The sequence below is a fragment of the Eulemur rufifrons genome, chromosome 1 (assembly GCF_041146395.1).
Source record: "Eulemur rufifrons isolate Redbay chromosome 1, OSU_ERuf_1, whole genome shotgun sequence".
Taxonomy (NCBI): domain Eukaryota; kingdom Metazoa; phylum Chordata; class Mammalia; order Primates; family Lemuridae; genus Eulemur; species Eulemur rufifrons.
In genome coordinates, this window is record NC_090983.1 from 41719125 (window position 1) to 41736373 (window position 17249).

At 34.9% G+C, this 17249-nt stretch overlaps 1 protein-coding gene and 1 pseudogene across 29 annotated transcripts in view; both read right to left on the reverse strand.

Annotated features, from left to right (window-relative positions):
* The window catches only part of GULP1 (GULP PTB domain containing engulfment adaptor 1), a 254223-nt gene that overhangs the window by 235094 nt on the left and 1880 nt on the right, over positions 1 to 17249 (reverse strand). The gene's annotated exons all lie outside the window — the stretch shown is intronic.
* Positions 1 to 17249, reverse strand: part of LOC138387326 (SIN3-HDAC complex-associated factor pseudogene) — a 43806-nt pseudogene that overhangs the window by 25228 nt on the left and 1329 nt on the right.

A 17249-nucleotide genomic window follows, 5' to 3' on the forward strand; every position in this document is an offset into this window, starting at 1 on the left:
CCACCAGCAGTGTATGAGTGTTCCTGTCTCTCCGCATCCACGCCAACGTGTGTTGTTTTGGGACTTTTTGATAAAGGCCATTCTCACTGGGGTTAAGTGATATCTCATTGTGGTTTTGATTTGCATTTCTCTGATGATTAGACATTTTAAAAATCTTGAATGGCTCCCCAAAGCCCATAGCCATCGAACTCTAACAGAAGCACATAAACATTTAGGAAAATGTAACATTGTGCTCAGGAGTAAATGAAGTCACAGGATTAACACTCCCTATTCCTAGAAGATAGGAATTGCCTCATTGTAATCAAAATATATTAATTTTACTTTAAAACAAACTTTATGGAGTAGAAGTTAAGTTTCAAATGAATTTAAGACTTCAAATGAATTGCACTTGCAGCAGACAGATTCAGTGTGTAAATCCATTCTTTCCTGCCATTAAGGATACTTTGGAGGAGTTCAGCACAGTGGCTAACACATAAGAATAAACTTTAAAAAGTATGTCGAATGAATAAAGATCTGCATGAGTAAAAATAGCAACTCAGCAGCTTTAATCCACTTAGTATACAATTATTGGCTCCCCTTTATTTTACAAATATTATTCCAGGAGATTGATCACCCATTCTGATTTGAATTATCACAGCTGTACTTTAGAAATCTATCTATTAAATGTTTCAAGCTACAGACAAATTACAAGATACTCTTCTACAGTATCCCTGACCCACAGTTATTCAGCCTTTCTCCAGTGGGGTTTATAACAGAACATCATTATTGAATAACCAATCTTGATCCATTATCAGAACCTGCTTTCATATACTGAGTTGGAACCTCAAGATAACATAACTTAATTTCTTCTTAAGATAGAGATCATTTGTGATGTGATGCTAAATCTCTTAAAATATAGGATTGAAAAGAAAAATGCCACTGGATTCAAACTGTGAAAAGGAACATTTTCAAAAACAACGAAGTAAGAGTAGAAAAGTTAACTATGGATTTTCAGAAGCTTCATGGTGATTTGATAGAGGGAGAAGAAAACCTGATGCTGCCTGCTCTCCAAACCCAACAGAGATAGCATGAACTCCAACAACTTTGGCGCCAAGGAAGGGAACACACAAGAAAGGTTCCATGAAAATGTGTAGGTGCCACTGTAGATTCTCTCTTTTATACCTCTCAGTGATGCATACAAGATTCATGCCATTATCTTCATTTTACATTCAAGAAAAAAAGAATCCAGAGATGTTAAATAATTTCTTATTTAGCTAAAAAGAACCTTTAGGTAATAAGTGATGGAACTAGAAGCAAAACTACACACCATGGGAACATCTGGTAAGGAGCCAGGTTTATCTGTATCTCAGTAAGTCTTCAATAACTCATCTTGGGCATTCTATAACTACCCACAGACTACATACTTCATTTCATCTTTTCTTCCCAAAGTTCAGTATATAAGATATAATGGGAGGTACATAAATAAAACAAAGTTCCAGTGCATTTCTGCTTCATGGCTTTGTTCTCTCTCTTTTTCTTTAACTCATATATTCATTTTCCAAATTTTAACCAGGGAGAATTTCTTTTTAAAATGTTAGGGAGAAAAAATGGTCAAAAGCAGAATTTTCTAAGGTTTTCATTTTAATACTGCGGAGAATTAGTTTTTTAAAGACTTTTCTGTGATAATGGCCTTCCCATGCAAATTTACAGAGCAGAATGCAGTTTTCCATTAGCCCCTGATGGAAATGATGCATTTTAAATACCAAACCTGAACAATAGATTCCATCCATGAGTTCTAAGTTACTTTAATGCCCATGCAGATGTCAGGAAGAGACTCACAAACACAGTGTAGTCTCACAACCAAAATCAGCCTAGTCCAAGCACATGTGGATGCTAATGCATGCCACCAGAAAATAATGGCCTGAACGATGCAGATTTGAGGCCTCTGGTAACCATGAACACAGTTATTTCATCGAAAAATGAACAAAGTCTTGAGAGTGCTGAGAGAAAAAGCCCAGGCCCAGCATGCGTGACACCCAGTTTATAACGCACTCATCCTTCCTTCGGGCTCAGTCATCTGTATACTGGTTAAAGCTCTCAGGCCTCGTGATTCCAACAGAAACCACTGCCAAAGGAGTTATGTTTCTCTGATTACTAATTTTCTGTTTCGATGTTATCAATCCATGGCACTCCACATTTATCTTCAATACCATTATGAATCTGACATCATGAAATGGTATCTACAGGACTCCTCAAGTTCTTCCTGCCCCCATACCAGTGCATACACCTAAATCACCTGCTGTACCTCACAGAATAGTATGTGAAAAACCTTAAATTAGAAACCAATGTGTGCAACAGGATTTCAAGTATAAACAAACAATAAAGAAAAATGTCATCAAAACAGCAAGGGACACTAACTTTTTCCATTATCCTAAACTTCAATAGTCTTAAATGTATTTCAACAGCATGAATTAATTATACAATTAAGAAAAAAGTATTGATCCATATATGCCAAAAAACTTAGTAGTTTTCACTTACATAATTTTAGGATTTGGGGTTTCTAATTTTGTTTCATATTAATATTTTAAATTACAAACTTCTTTCCACCATATTTCATTTATAAAAATAAATTCTCAAAAGAGAAGATGTATCTCAGTTCAAATTATACAATGTTTTAAAATTTGGGTGTATTTTTCTGAAAATATATAAGTTTTTGATGAAGACACATCAAAACAGAAACTAATCCTGTATCCTTCTAAATTTTTATCTTTTGTAAGTCACAAATGACATATTAAATTGAAGTGATTCCATTTGTATTTATCACTGAGGATAAATTTATTTTTATAAAATAGCACATTTGTTAATCAAAATGAAAATAACATACAATTTTACTGTAAAGTTTAACAGTACCAAAATTATGCTTTAACTACATAGTAACAGTAGTTACCATATATTGACCACATAAAAAACACCACTGTGTAGCCACTGTGCTACACACATCAGTCATGTTTTTAATCCTCTCCAGAAACTTGCATAGAGTTATTGTCTGCTCTGTCCTATAGGTTATGAAAGAGAAGCAGCGTGCAATTAGTTTACCTACTAAAGAGCACCCAGCTCTTTTGTAAGTGGCAACTTCTATCTCCAAAGAAATCAAAGCTCAGACTATTTCTAATGTAACCTAATGCCTTTTACTAACCATGCAGAACTATAGTGAATATTGATAAATATGTGTTTCAGGTATCAAATACTCTAAAATGTGAAGTGCTAATTTAGTAGTACATAAGAGTATAAAAGTAGGCTCTTAGCACATAACTAGAACAAAAACCCACCTACGCAACAAATAAAATCTCATCCCCCTCCCAAAGTGAACCCAATGTATTTCCCAGTGTTATGGACTGAATTGTCTCCCCCCAAATTTATTTGCTGAAGCCCTAACCCTCCAATATGATGGTATTTGGAGATGGGGCCTACGGAAGATAGGTTTAGATGAGGTCTTAAGGGTGGGACCCTTATGATGGGATTAGTATCCCTATAAACAGAGACATCAAATAGCTTGCGTGCTTTTTTTTTCTCTCTGTCTCCTCTCCTCCAACCCCCACAACTTGCCCTGCCATGAGAGGACACAGAAAGAAGGCAGCACAGCCAAGAGAGCCCTCACTAGAACCTGACTGTGCTGGCACCCTGATCCCGAACTTCCAACCTCCAGAGCTATGAGGAAAAAAAAATTCTGTTTAAGACACCCAGTCTATAGCATTTTGTTATGACAGCCTAAGCTTACAAAGACACTGGGGTACCCAAAGAGGAACTCACTAGGTGCCTACAAGCCAGCTGGCCAGCTGTGATCATGATGCCAAGTCCACTGTGTTCATTTCCGCTCTACTTCCCACATGCTCACGTCCACAATTCAACAAGCCATTTAGGAAATTCACGAGAATTCTTTTTTTTTTTTTTTTTTTTTGAGACAGAGTCTCACTTTGTTGCCCAGGCTAGAGTGAGTGCCGTGGCGTCAGCTTAGCTCACAGCAACCTCAGACTCCTGGGCTTAAGCGATCCTACTGCCTCAGCCTCCCGAGTAGCTGGGACTACAGGCATGCGCCACTATGCCCGGCTAATTTTTTCTATATAGATTTTTAGTTGTCCGTATAATTTCTTTCTATTTTTAGTAGAGACGGGGTCTCGCTCTTGCTCAGGCTGGTCTCGAACTCCTGACCTTGAGCAATCCACCCGCCTCGGCCTCCCAGAGTGCTAGGATTACAGGCGTGAGCCACCACGCCAGGCCCGAAATTCACGAGAATTCTAAGATCCATTCCAAGCATGCAATCCCTCTATGCTCCCAAACCTACCCATCTTTGCAGTACCTGTTTCCATTACTACAAATATAAGTGTTCATATTTATAGTTTAATTGAAATATGTCAATTAGAACTGACTTCCAAAACCTATGTGGAACACTCATCCAATATATTGGCTCTCAGTTTCTCAACATCTTCCCCTCCTTTCTTCTTCAGGCAAATAATCCACTGGTCTTATCACTTAGAACTACTACACCTCTAACAACAAAAATTCTGACCATGAACTCCTATAATGCATAGGATCTCTTTATTCCTTAGTCACTTCTCCTTTCCCTATCAATCTTTCCCCTCCCTCTCTCTTCTCTTCTAATAGTTCAATCCTTAGTTCATTATTTTAACCAACTTCTAGCACACAACTTAAAACTTCCTCACTATGTTAATTTTATATTGTATTCACTCAGGAAAGAATCAGTTTTTTTCCTCATAACTCACCAATATCTAGGAGGAAAAGTCACAGAACCATAACAAGTACAAGTCACCAATCTCAACTGGTCCTCAGTATTTCTTGGTATTCTGATAAACTATCCCAATTTGCATTTGTTCTATTCCCCACGATGGCAGATGTAACAAGTCAGTCCACATTCACACATATCTAGGGTTAGACAGAATTAAGGAGTTACTGCTCACTTCAGAGGGTATGCACTTAAATTCTTAAATTCACCACAGTACCAATCAGCCAGCATGATTTAATTTTATATGTACTTCCTAGTCTCTCCGAGATTTTATTTGCCAAACCTGCTCTAAGCATAATGAGGTCTCTCCCATATTAAAGAAATCTTCCCTGTAGTGTAATTCAAGTCCCATTCTGTTTCCATACAATGTCTCTTTTTCCATACACAGATTTAGCCCATGAAAAAAAGTTGTCTCTGGGTACTGTTTCCAATATTCATTGTACTCCCACAACTCACCACATACACAATTTCACCAAAATTGTTTTCACCAGTCACTAATGGCCTTCATGTCAAATACAATAGATACTGTAGTTTTTTTCTTTTCTCTTTCTTTCTTTTTTTTTTTGTTTTTTTTTTTTTTTTTGAGCTTTCTATACTATTTAACACTGTTGATCACCTGCTTCTTCTCAAAACATTCCTTTTTATCTTAGCTTCTACAACATCACAGTCTCCTGCTTTTCTTCCTCCTTATTGGTCATTCCTTCTCAGCGTTGTTTGTAGGCTTTGCTTTTTCTACCCTGGTTAAAATAATAGTGTTCTTCTGACCCACATCACAGGCCTTCTTCCCACTGTGTAAACCTTTGCTTTAGTTATCCTTTTTAAGCCAAAAACTCACATTTGTAATCTGAAACCTAAAAGCTTCTGCGTATGTAAACACACACACACACACACACACACACGCACACACACAAGTGCATACATCACCAGCCCAAGTCAAACTTTTTAGCTCTGGACCTACACATATCAAATGCCTTCTGGACATGTACAACAGAATGATTCAGAGGCACATCAAAATGTGTTCAAAATTGAGATCATTCTTTTCCTTTCATAATTCTGCTTCTACTATATTTATTCTGTTGATGAATGGTACAAACACCCAAGTTGCCAAAATTAGAGACCTCATAATCAGCATTTACACCATCCTCCTGCCTATATCCTGTCTACCTTTCACAATCATTGACAAATTACCAAATGTACAGAAAATACAAAAAGTTATTTTCTCCTAAATATCTCTGGAATGAAGTCATTTCTTATTGTCATTCCTCTAAATTAGGTTTACACCTTTTCTTGCCTAGACATATTGGCACAGTATCCATCTTTCTAAAATGCAGATGACATCTGGTCACCAACCCCATTATAATCCTTTAAGATTTTCCAACTGCTCTTAGAATGAAGCTTAAACTCTGGATTATAAAGTCTTACAAGATTGGTTCCTGCCTCTCTGGCTTCATATCCAGCAATTCTAGTGCCTCTTTCCCTTCCACTCCATACTCTAGCTCTATTGTCAGTCTTCTAATTCTGTGGCTGACCCATATACTCTCCTCCTGCCTACATGCTTAAACCACTCTCTCCATGCTCTCACTGCTTTCCACCAAGAAGTCTTCCCTAACAACTAGACTATGTCAAATCCCCTGCCAAGAGAACCTTCTCATAATACCCAAGCTACAAATACCATAAGAGATCAAATGTCTAACAGTTTAAACTTACAAAAAAAGACCAAATGATGAAATCAACTGCTAAAACTGAATACAGTATTTTGATTTAAAAATTGGTTTTAGTTTTTAAAAAAACTATTTATAAAATTAAAACTTAGACTATCCTAAGCACTAAAATGTTTTTTGAGATTATCTGGTCCATCTCAATGAAGACAAATGTCAAATACTTAAGTTAAAAGCATGTGTCAGACAGTTAGAGACTAATAATATTAGTGATTTTATTAATATATCTTAGACTTTACTTACCTAAATATTATTGTTTGGCAAAATCAGAGGGGAAAATGGGATTAAGAAAAAGTCAGACTATTTCACACAACATTTTAACTTTCCTAACAAATCAAAGCAGGCAAAAGTCAAAGTACTATGCAGGCACAACTTAGTCAATGGGTTAATTTTTATGCTTTATCTAACTAAACAGGGTAAAATGAACAAATACCTTATCACATAAGAGTTACAAGTTGCTATATCTAAGAGTGGGAGATGAGCAGCTCATTGTGCTATGATAGCGGCAAAAAAGAAGGAATCAAGCACCAGTCAGGAGTCTGGGAATTCAGGTTATTCAAAGGGGTCACATTCTCACTAGTAAAGAGAACTACCAAAGCTGGCCTAATCTTCTAGGGGGACTGTTGGCACCCAAGTGCACACTCTGACAGCTAGTACGGTGGTTAAGATGCATTACTTCCCATTCTAGTATCTACCTTGGTTCCATTGTTTGCTCACTGTGCAGACTTTAAAAAGTTTATCATCTGTAAATTATAAAAAACATTTAGTACAACATTTAGTATAATGAGTACTCTGTAAGTGATATTCTTGCTATCTGTACTCTCTTGTTCAAAAAATCCTTTTTTGATGTGGACTCACAGACATAAGAAAATAGATAAAAGAAAGGGTACAGAAGCTAGGAAGATCCTAATATAGAGACAAATTAAGGGGGCTGCTATTTTTACTTTATATGATTATTTTAGCACACGTGGGAGTTGTAAATTTAATTATCTGGATACTTACCCTATCCCTCATTTTATATCTGCTGTGAGTCAAGTTATATTTTCTATTAAAATTTCCCAAGCAAATAAGCAAAGACCCTTTATGAAAATTTCCATACCAATACTATCTTCACATTCAAAAACCCAAAGAATGTGGTTCCCTTGTAAACCAAGGAAAGGCCAAAGGGCACCCCTATTCTGTAAGGAGAAAGGGAGGCCCCAGGACAATCCCTAAACAACAACTTCTAAAAGAACAATAATCCTCTGAGAATTGCAGCACTTTGTATTCTCTGTTCTCCTTTGCCTAGCTTTCCCAGTGTGGTGACTTCCTTAAAGTTGCTATGAATGAAGGTCATGATCTCATAGAGGAAGCATCTCAAGCATGTTTATTGCATTCTTATGCAAAAAACGAATGTGCACGTCTCAATTACACTAGTGCAGGAGATCTTGTTACTTTAGATGTCTCTATCAGTAACTGCTCCTCTGATGTCTTTTACTTTCCTCAGGTTATTGGCTATGTCCCCTTGCAACTCAATTTCCATGCTTTCAACATCCACACTGGTATCAGTTCTAATACATTAGCCTTGCTCTTTCTTGGCCAGTGACCCCTTTCCTACACTGTTTTACTGCAGGCTTTGAGCATCTGTAACATTCCCACCTACCGTTTCCTCAACTGCCTTCATCTGGACTGCCCACATCACCTTCTAGTTGTCTATTTCTCACACTCCCTCATTCTCAACAAACCTACCCTGGTGACCCTTTCCTGTTCTCAGAGCCTGTTGGATTATTCCTGGTCTGCTTGCCTCTACCTCCTGCTTAAACTACTTGGGTGACTATTTTTGCTAAGGATAGGAATATACCCTAAAATATATTTCACTCCTGCTCTTGTCAATTCTTAGCTTTGGGTAATTCCTACCACCTTTAGAGCAAGATGACAAAGAGTCACTTATATCTCCATACTTTGATAGAGCACTTTACAAAAATCAATATGCATAATGCTAAGTCATCAAAAAAGTTAAATCAAGAAACTAGTGGCAGAAAATAATTAGATTGCTAATGATTCTAGTGAACTAGAGTTTTAGAAAACTAGTGTTAAAGAAAAAAATTATTCATAACACTTGTTAAAGAACAGTAAGGCAGACTTTATTCAGGACAATAGGTGCAGGGACCACTGCCGTGGGGTTTTGCAGTGCAGGAGAGAGATTAGGCTCAACTTCAAATACAACAAGGAAAAGTGGGAATTTACAGCCAATAAGCAGGAAGAAAGGCAATGGAAGAAAAATTACTAAGAGTAAACATCACAGGTAAACGAGGAGTCTCACTAAACTGACAGAACGGGATTCTTGCTGAATGCAGGTGAGGGTGATCAGACATCATCTGGGAAATGGCAGAGGGTAAGGGACCCGATTAGTTATAGAGTGATCAGATACTGAGGATGGCTAAACTGAACACAGAAGCCCAAAAGTCGAGGCCTAGTTGAGAAGAGGGCTCAGAAGAGCCTGACCAGGGTTTGGTCAAGAAGAAAATCTTTGTCACTAGCTCTCAATTAAAAGTTCCCTATATGACTGGATTTTTTATACCTCTGTGAATGGATCTACAGTTCACAGTTTTCTTTAATTTTACTCCTTTCAGCTTTATCTTTTATATTTAAATAGTTATAAATTTGTTTTAACATCAGACTACAAATTTTAAATTACTCAGGCCAGGCACTGAGATTCCATTAACATTTCTTTATGTACATTTACCATTTCCGATAAACTAAAGATACCACATAACCAATAAATGGTGTAATTTTGTGAATTGACTGGATTATGAATTTATATTTCAAATTATTTTCTTTTTTATTGAGTTATCTATTGTCTGAACCTGTTAGATTACTCCCAGTTTTTACTGCCTCCATCTGCTGATGAATTTGTTCATATCAACAAATTTAGTTAACAAGATGATTGATATATTTACTGTATTAAAAACCATAGTATCTGGTGACTTGAATAATAATATATTTTACAGACTAATAGCACTAGTTTACAATTTTACAGACTAATAGTACTAGTTTACTATTTTATATACTAAGTAGTATATAAAATTTCTTTAATACTCTAAACTGCTACTTCTAAAATGTTTATTTATAAAATTAAGATACCACTTAACAACAGCTGTAATTAGGATACTTTCTATTTTAAGTAACTGGAAATCTATTCAAGTTGATTTGAAAAATGAAGAAGTTCATTATCTCACACAACAATAAATCCAGAAGTATGGTAAGTTGATTCAGGAACCCAACAATTCCATCAAATACCTAAGTTCTTCATATTTTTATGCCATCTTTAATGCATTTATTTTGGCCTCAAGCTGGATCTCCTGGTGATGATCCCTGTAGCAACTATTCCAGACAGGACCACTATTAAGAACTGACATAAGCTTTCTCATCCAATGTTCCCTTGCTAAGTGTAAAGAAATATTTTCTACCCCCACCTTCCCCTAATCATGTCATTTCGTATCAAGTGTCATCTCAATAACTAATCACTGCCAAGAGGAATAGAAACACCATGATTATTAGTCTAACATTATCTAAATTTTACTTGATTGAGGAGTGGGATTGCTTTCCCCTGAGTTGTGTGGGGAAGAGTGGACAGCTGAACAATACCAGAGAAGAGGAATAAGGAACGGATTTGTGTGGACAACCTATAGTGTCTGCCACAATACAAGGAAGGTGTGGCTCATAGAAGTGAAAATGTGCTTCTTACAAATGGAAATGCATGAAATGGAAAGGAGAGTTAATGTCAGGTAATGAATCATACCTAGAGTAAGGCACTGCCATTCAGTGTCGTTAAAAGGGAATCTAGAAATTCAACAAGGGAGGGAAGCAAAGAAGTGTCCATGGTGCTTGGTGTTTACCATTATAGGAAACACAAAGTAGAACCAAAAGCTAGAAAGAGACTAAAAGAGAGTTCTCTTTCACTGTGGTCTTGAAGATATTGTCAATTTTCTAGTATAAAACTATCACCTTAGTCCCATCCCTTGGAATTTTAAGGTAGTCTTGACCTACTAAACTAATTTGAGTGTGAAGCTCTCTATATTAATTTTTTCCAATTAATAAGTTTAAAGAGACTGCTCTGGTCATATATTTCAAAAATAAAGTAGAGTTCATTGGTTCAAATAAATAAAAAATCAATAAGAAGGTAATTTTAAAATAGATGTATCTCAAGGATTATGAAGCCAAGTAAAAAGAAGAAAGGGAATATATGGCAACAAATTATGCTATATATGTTATAATTATGGGTTCCCTTCATAACAGAGTAATTTGTTACAGTTGTATGTATTCTAAATTCTAATTTTTAAAACACCCAGCACACATTTAAATTTTTCATCAATAATGGTCATTAAATAATCTATATCACATAACCAAATATATAACCTTAAATATCCCAATGATGCACAGAAAAAATATCACATTTTCGTAAGTACAGAAAGTATTTTTTTTCAATATTATTCAGAAAAATTTGTTAATACTGTCATGATTACTTATTACCAGGTAGGAGATACAAGGAACTATTTAACATATCCATTCTTTATATATGAAAAATAACCAGCACTGTAAGAGAAGATTCCCAGCCAAATCTTAATCCCTCCAAATACAAATACTGTGAAAAAGATTTTTTAATTTACATGTCCTAAAATTAAATATAAATGTGAAATAGAAAGCACAACCTACTCCTTGTAATTCCAATTATATGTTGGTTAGATCTGGAGAAATGGAAAAAGAAAGAAAAATAAGACGGCAGTTTTACAAGACAATTAATCCAGCTAAAATTCCTTTTTTTTTTTTGAGACAAGGTCTCACTCTGTCCCCCAACTAAAATACATGGCATCATCATAGCTCACTGCAATCTCAAACTCCTGGCCTTCAGTGATCCTCCTGCCTCAGCCTCCCAAGTAGCTAAGACTACAGAACGTGACACCATGCCAGGCTAATTTTTCTATTTTTTGTAGAGATGAAGTCTCACTCTTGGTCAAGCTGGTCTCAAACTCCCGACCTCAAGTGATTCTCCCACCATGGCCTCCCAAAGTGGTAGGATTATACGTGTGAGCCACCATGCCCCACCCCAGTTAAAATTCTTAAGTGCTTACATGTAATTGCTAATGATTATGATCAGGAACATGAAGACAGAAAGGAGAAACATGTCTATAGCTCTAAAATCCACAAAGATGCTCTGCTAAACCATTTTTATGGTTTCCTGGCTCCTTGCCATTCCCACCTGCTCTATCTGGAACTGTCCCCTGCATTACCTGCCTAATTCACCCTCGTCCTTTGTGACTCGGTCTAAGAATCACCTGCACACCTTCTTTCCATGCACTGCTTCCCTTCACACTGGTGAATATCCCTCTTCCCCGTCCCTACTCCCTCAACATCCTCTCCATTGTACATAAGAATTACATGGAAACACCAAGTTCTATTTAAGTTAATTTGACATAGGTCTCTTACCTACTACTAATAAAGGACACGATCACAAGAAAAGTAAGTGATAGTCAATAAATACATATCAAATTCAGCTGGATCATATTGGAATCCCTTTATTTGCAGACTCATAGTTTAAACATGAGTAATAAGTTTAAACATAGTTACATTTTCCAGAATTAGAAGGGGGTGGGGGAAGAAGATTATAAAGTTATATAACTTAACAGAAAATCATTGAATAAAGAAGAAATCTCATTGAATAAGCAAGTCCCAAAGAAAGATTTAATATATCAAGCCTAAACTGTTGTTCTTTAAACCCTCATCTGCAATACTTAGGAAATTTCATTTTTCCAAATTAATCATAAATTTCCTAGTCTACTTAATGTAAGTAATTAAGCCTAGGATAACTCAGATGTTACAAATTTAGTCGTAGTTCTTCCTTTAAAAGAATTAAAGGTAATATTATCAATATGAGAACTCATATTGGTTGGCTGTTAAGAATTTTAAAAGCTTTTCTCCTATGTATCCTATATATCCATGATAATGCATTAAAACAAATAATAAAAATTCAAGATAACAGTACTCTTATTATAAAGTAATACTACTTTACATATCCAAAATATTAACAGAGCTTTGCCATTTCAGATGGCATTTGTATAATTTCAAATACAATTTATTTACTCAAATGTGATTCCTTAACAATTCTCTCAAACTGTCTTCTAAGAGACTACACTGCATAAATAACATCTTCTTACTAATTATATTTAATAAGCATATACAGCATAGAAATAAATTATTTTGAAATTAATTCATTTACACAATTGTTCTTTCCAACAAACCAAAGTTGCTCTGTATTTATGTACACTACCAATAAAGATCAGTATTTAGGCTGCTGAACATTTTTATGATTATAATAATGCACATCCTCAAGGAGATAATAGGAAAGTCCAACCAAAATTCTATAATACTACACAGTTCCTCAAAGCAGACAAAAATGAAATAAATTACAGAGAAAACTATGCACTGTGACCTTTAAAGTACTCTTTTTCTTAAATAAAACTATTACCAGCACTTACAAACCTATTTTAACTCACCTAGGTTGAAATCTGGGTAAATGAACCTATTAGCTGTTATAATTTTACTTGAAAACATGACACCTTAAGAAATGGTTGTAAATGCCTATGAGAGGAATCAAGAAGCTAAAATCAAGTTTATTCTTTTATGTCAACTGTTACCCCAAATTTGCAGGTTTGTTATCATAGCACAGATGTTCTGTTGGATTTTTTTTTCTAGCTAAAATGCTGTTTAAAATTGGCATTCCCTCATTTAAATACAAACCAAGTGAGGAGAGCTTAGTTATTATTTCATGAAATATTATATAACTATAAATAGGCAAATCATTAATGATTCAGTTAGCAGATTACTTATGCTTTTAAATGACCATCTTTATTTCTACAAGACAGTAGACTAAAGACTGAGCCCATGTTGTTCAATCTTGCTTTTGGTTAGTAGCTCTGACAAAGTTTCTTAAGATCCCTGAAATTCTTGAGGGATGGGTGGGTGAAGTGTCAGGAAATAGGCCAACATCTGATAATATTAAGAAAAAGCTGTACAATACCAGGAAAATGTAACCATTTATACACAATTCTCACATCATAGTGCCCTATAAGGCCGATAAGGCCCCATAGTGCCTTATCAGTAGTATCTACTTTCTCAGTGGAGAATTCACCTTCTTATGGTAGTTAACTGCACATCTGGCTGTGTTCTACTTAAGAAGAGTAGCAAGGGCTTCCATGAGTATGTCATCATTAAAGCCAATAACCAAGAATGTGGCCAGAAGATAATGCCCACTATTTTTCTCTTCCTTAACAGGTATAAATAAAAGCCTAAAAACATCATTAGAATTTGAAAAAAAAAAAAAAAGAAAGGTTAAAGATCTCTAGCATTAGTTATCTAAAAAGTATTTTAAAGTAATTGTCAAAATTGGGCTCAAAAATATCAATTAATTGAAGCTATTTTTCCTTTGAATAAATATAACAAGCACAAATAGAGAAACATTAATGAACATATATATATATATACATATATATGTCATAAGTGTAAGTATACACACACATATAGAGGAAGAGACAGAGACAGAAAAGGACACAGACACAAAGAGAAAGACACCCACAGAGATTAGTCCCTTAAGGCATGGAAGTTTCCAAGATCTATTCTGAACTTCATCAAAAGGCATGTGATTACAATGATACGTAGATATATAATGTTAATAGCAAAAACAAACATGAAATAAAGGCAGGTATTACTATCTAGATGTGCTCTCTTAGGTGCACCCTAGAACATACATATAAGGTTATTCAAACTCCTTCAAAAATCCATATTAATCTTTGCACTGTATCATAAAATATACTGGAAATCACAATGTCTACATAAGTTAACTCACTTATTCATATTATGTGAGTGAATTAGAGCAGCCATTCCAAAAATATTCTTAAGTACACAATACTGAAAGACAAAACTAATTCAAATTTACTACAACCATACCATTTCAATGTAAACAGAAAATTGGCACTTACTCTCCTCCCCAATATTTGAGTCAATTAACTGTCATCGGAAGAAAAATAATCATGCATGGGTAAGTATCATTAGAGTGACTGAAAACATTTTCTAAGCATCAAACAAACAAAAACTAGCTACTTGCAGAGCCTGAAAACAGTATAAGCATTGTTTTCTAAGTTTTACTCTGGAATAATGGCTTGTAGCCATTCTCTTTAAAAATAAAGACCTAATTTCAATTTCATATCATCAGTGTTTGGAAATGAAGTGATTTCTCTGTTCAAAGTTTAAACCTTTTTTCCTCTTCCATTTGAATACATTTTAGGCTGCTACAGGAACAAGTTTAAGTTTCTTGATCTCTAAATGCATTAAAGCAAACACTATTAGATTCACCAGCCTCAAATATGTTTAGGGACCAGGGCTCATAGCAGCCATGCAGTTGACTTGTGTAACTACCTTTGAATTCATTATTATATTCAAATAAAATACTTTATTTTGTCTTTTAGAGGTTTTAGAAAACAAATTGCAATATTGCAGATTGAGTTACAAATATATTACTCTGCCAAATAAAATTTAAATAAAAATCAACTACTATTCAGCAATGGAGAGGAGGATTTTAAAGAATTTTAATTTAAAATCAAACGCTAAATTGGATATTTTATCCTAATATATCCTTGAACATTAACTTGTTCTTTGATGATTCATATAATAAAAGTACCCATAGTGTAATTTTGACTATAAGTTCAACCCAACTACTATATCTTATATACTCCTACTTTTTATAGGTTCACTATCAATGATAATGTAAAATCTAAAAATAAATGCTGTGACTAAGTGTTTTACCAAAAGATTTTATCCTTGAAACAATTAATCTACACTTATTCTTTTTTCTCTAATAAATTTACCTAGTCACCTGAAAAAAAGTTAAACATCCATGAGTGTAACACAGTACAATAAACTATAAAAATAGTTAGTATATTTTACTAACTGACATGTCAAACTAAAAATTAAATATTTCACAATTATGAATCAACAAATAAGTTCATAAATTATAGATATCGATACAGACAATAAATGATCTATTGGTAGAATGTTTAAGAGGTAAATTAACATATACAAAAATCACAGTGCTGAGAATTTCAGTGCTGAGATTTGAATACAGGCCTGATGGTGCATAAAAATCATGCAACAAATATTGGTTGAGTCAATTAACGAACAGCTCTAAAATCTATCCTCTAAATTCTTAAGAAAATTATTGTGGCCATTGGGAAAAGAAAGTTTGTACATCATAAATGTATTTTAGCTTCTCAAGTGTTATTTCTGAGAAGGGAGCCAAATTCTGCAAATATATTTGGTAACTTCTCATAAAAGCAAAATTGAGGTAGACTTAAAAAATAACTGGTCTTAAGTATAAATATAAACTGAAATAAAAATAAATGAATTTGCTGATTGTTCTTTTCTGTTTGAGAAAATGACTCAGCCTTAACCATAACAAAATCTCACCCAATATCCTCAAAATTAAAATTTATGATTAAACTAAAACTATAATTAAAATGTGCAAGTAGTAATTTTTATAAATTAAATACAGATATGTCATTATTATATGTGTATTCTAGTTATAAATATTTCTATTTTATTTCCATAAACTCAACTGAGTCAGCTGAGTCAGAAACCGTGTGACCTTTATGTCTAAAAGCCTATTAACATTATTTCGTCTCTTTAATTCTCACAATAAGCTTGTAATTATGTACCCCAAAAAAGTTTCTTTACTTTGCAAGTGGAAAAACTGAAACATAGTCAGGGAAATCACTTTGCTGAGGGTGATTCATAAAGTCAATCTCAGAGAGCAGGCTGATATTCATAATCCCAAACTCACAAATCCAAAGGAAATACAAACCACATTAGTGTTTTTTACCACTCAACCCCAAGACCACAAGAGTAGACCTACCTCCCTGAAAAAAAAAAAAAGAGAGATGAAACATAAACAACTGTAATACATAAAAAGAAGTGTCTGAATTGCAGTTAAGGCTTTGAGTCCCTGGCTGGTCTGGAATTAGGAAGCAGTAAGGCCTCAAGCACTGGGCAAATGTGTGAAATACTGAGATCATCCCAACTTCTGCCTCTTCTGATGAAAGATCTATTTATTGGGATCACTTTTGGCAAACATAAAGACATGCTGGATACATTTTCCACTTGAATTCCATGACCCAAATCCGTGCTATTTGAGAATACCTAATTGAATTATTCAATTTAGGTAGAAACCATCTGCTCAAAGCCCAAGTCTTCAATTCTTACTACTATGAAAACAAAGAAGTAAGGTCAAGGTCAAGGGATGGAAGTTGCAGTAAACCCAGTCCAAGTTAAGGAGACAAATAGCAATAAATTGTGGCATTTGCACAGTATGATCAGCATCAACAGTGACAGTCTCCCAGCTATTTCACTGCAACACTGATAAGGAAGGGTCAGACTTTGCTCCCGAAGCCTTTCTTTTAATCTCCTCAGTCATATCCAAGTGTACTCTATGCTTAGTTTATCTTTTGCCAAGAAGACTGATCGTAGTCACCTAAAAATTCTCATTGCAAAAGAAACTCCTTGTTTAAGCCCAAGTACAACCAACAGCCCCTTTCCAATTATCCCCTGCAACTTCCCCAGTCTCTTTCATGCCTGGCTACTGAGCTCAGTCTAGTTTGGCTGCCGGCCAGGTTCCTCTCTTTTTTTCCTTGTCAGTCGTAAAAACTTGGAAAACACTCCTGGAC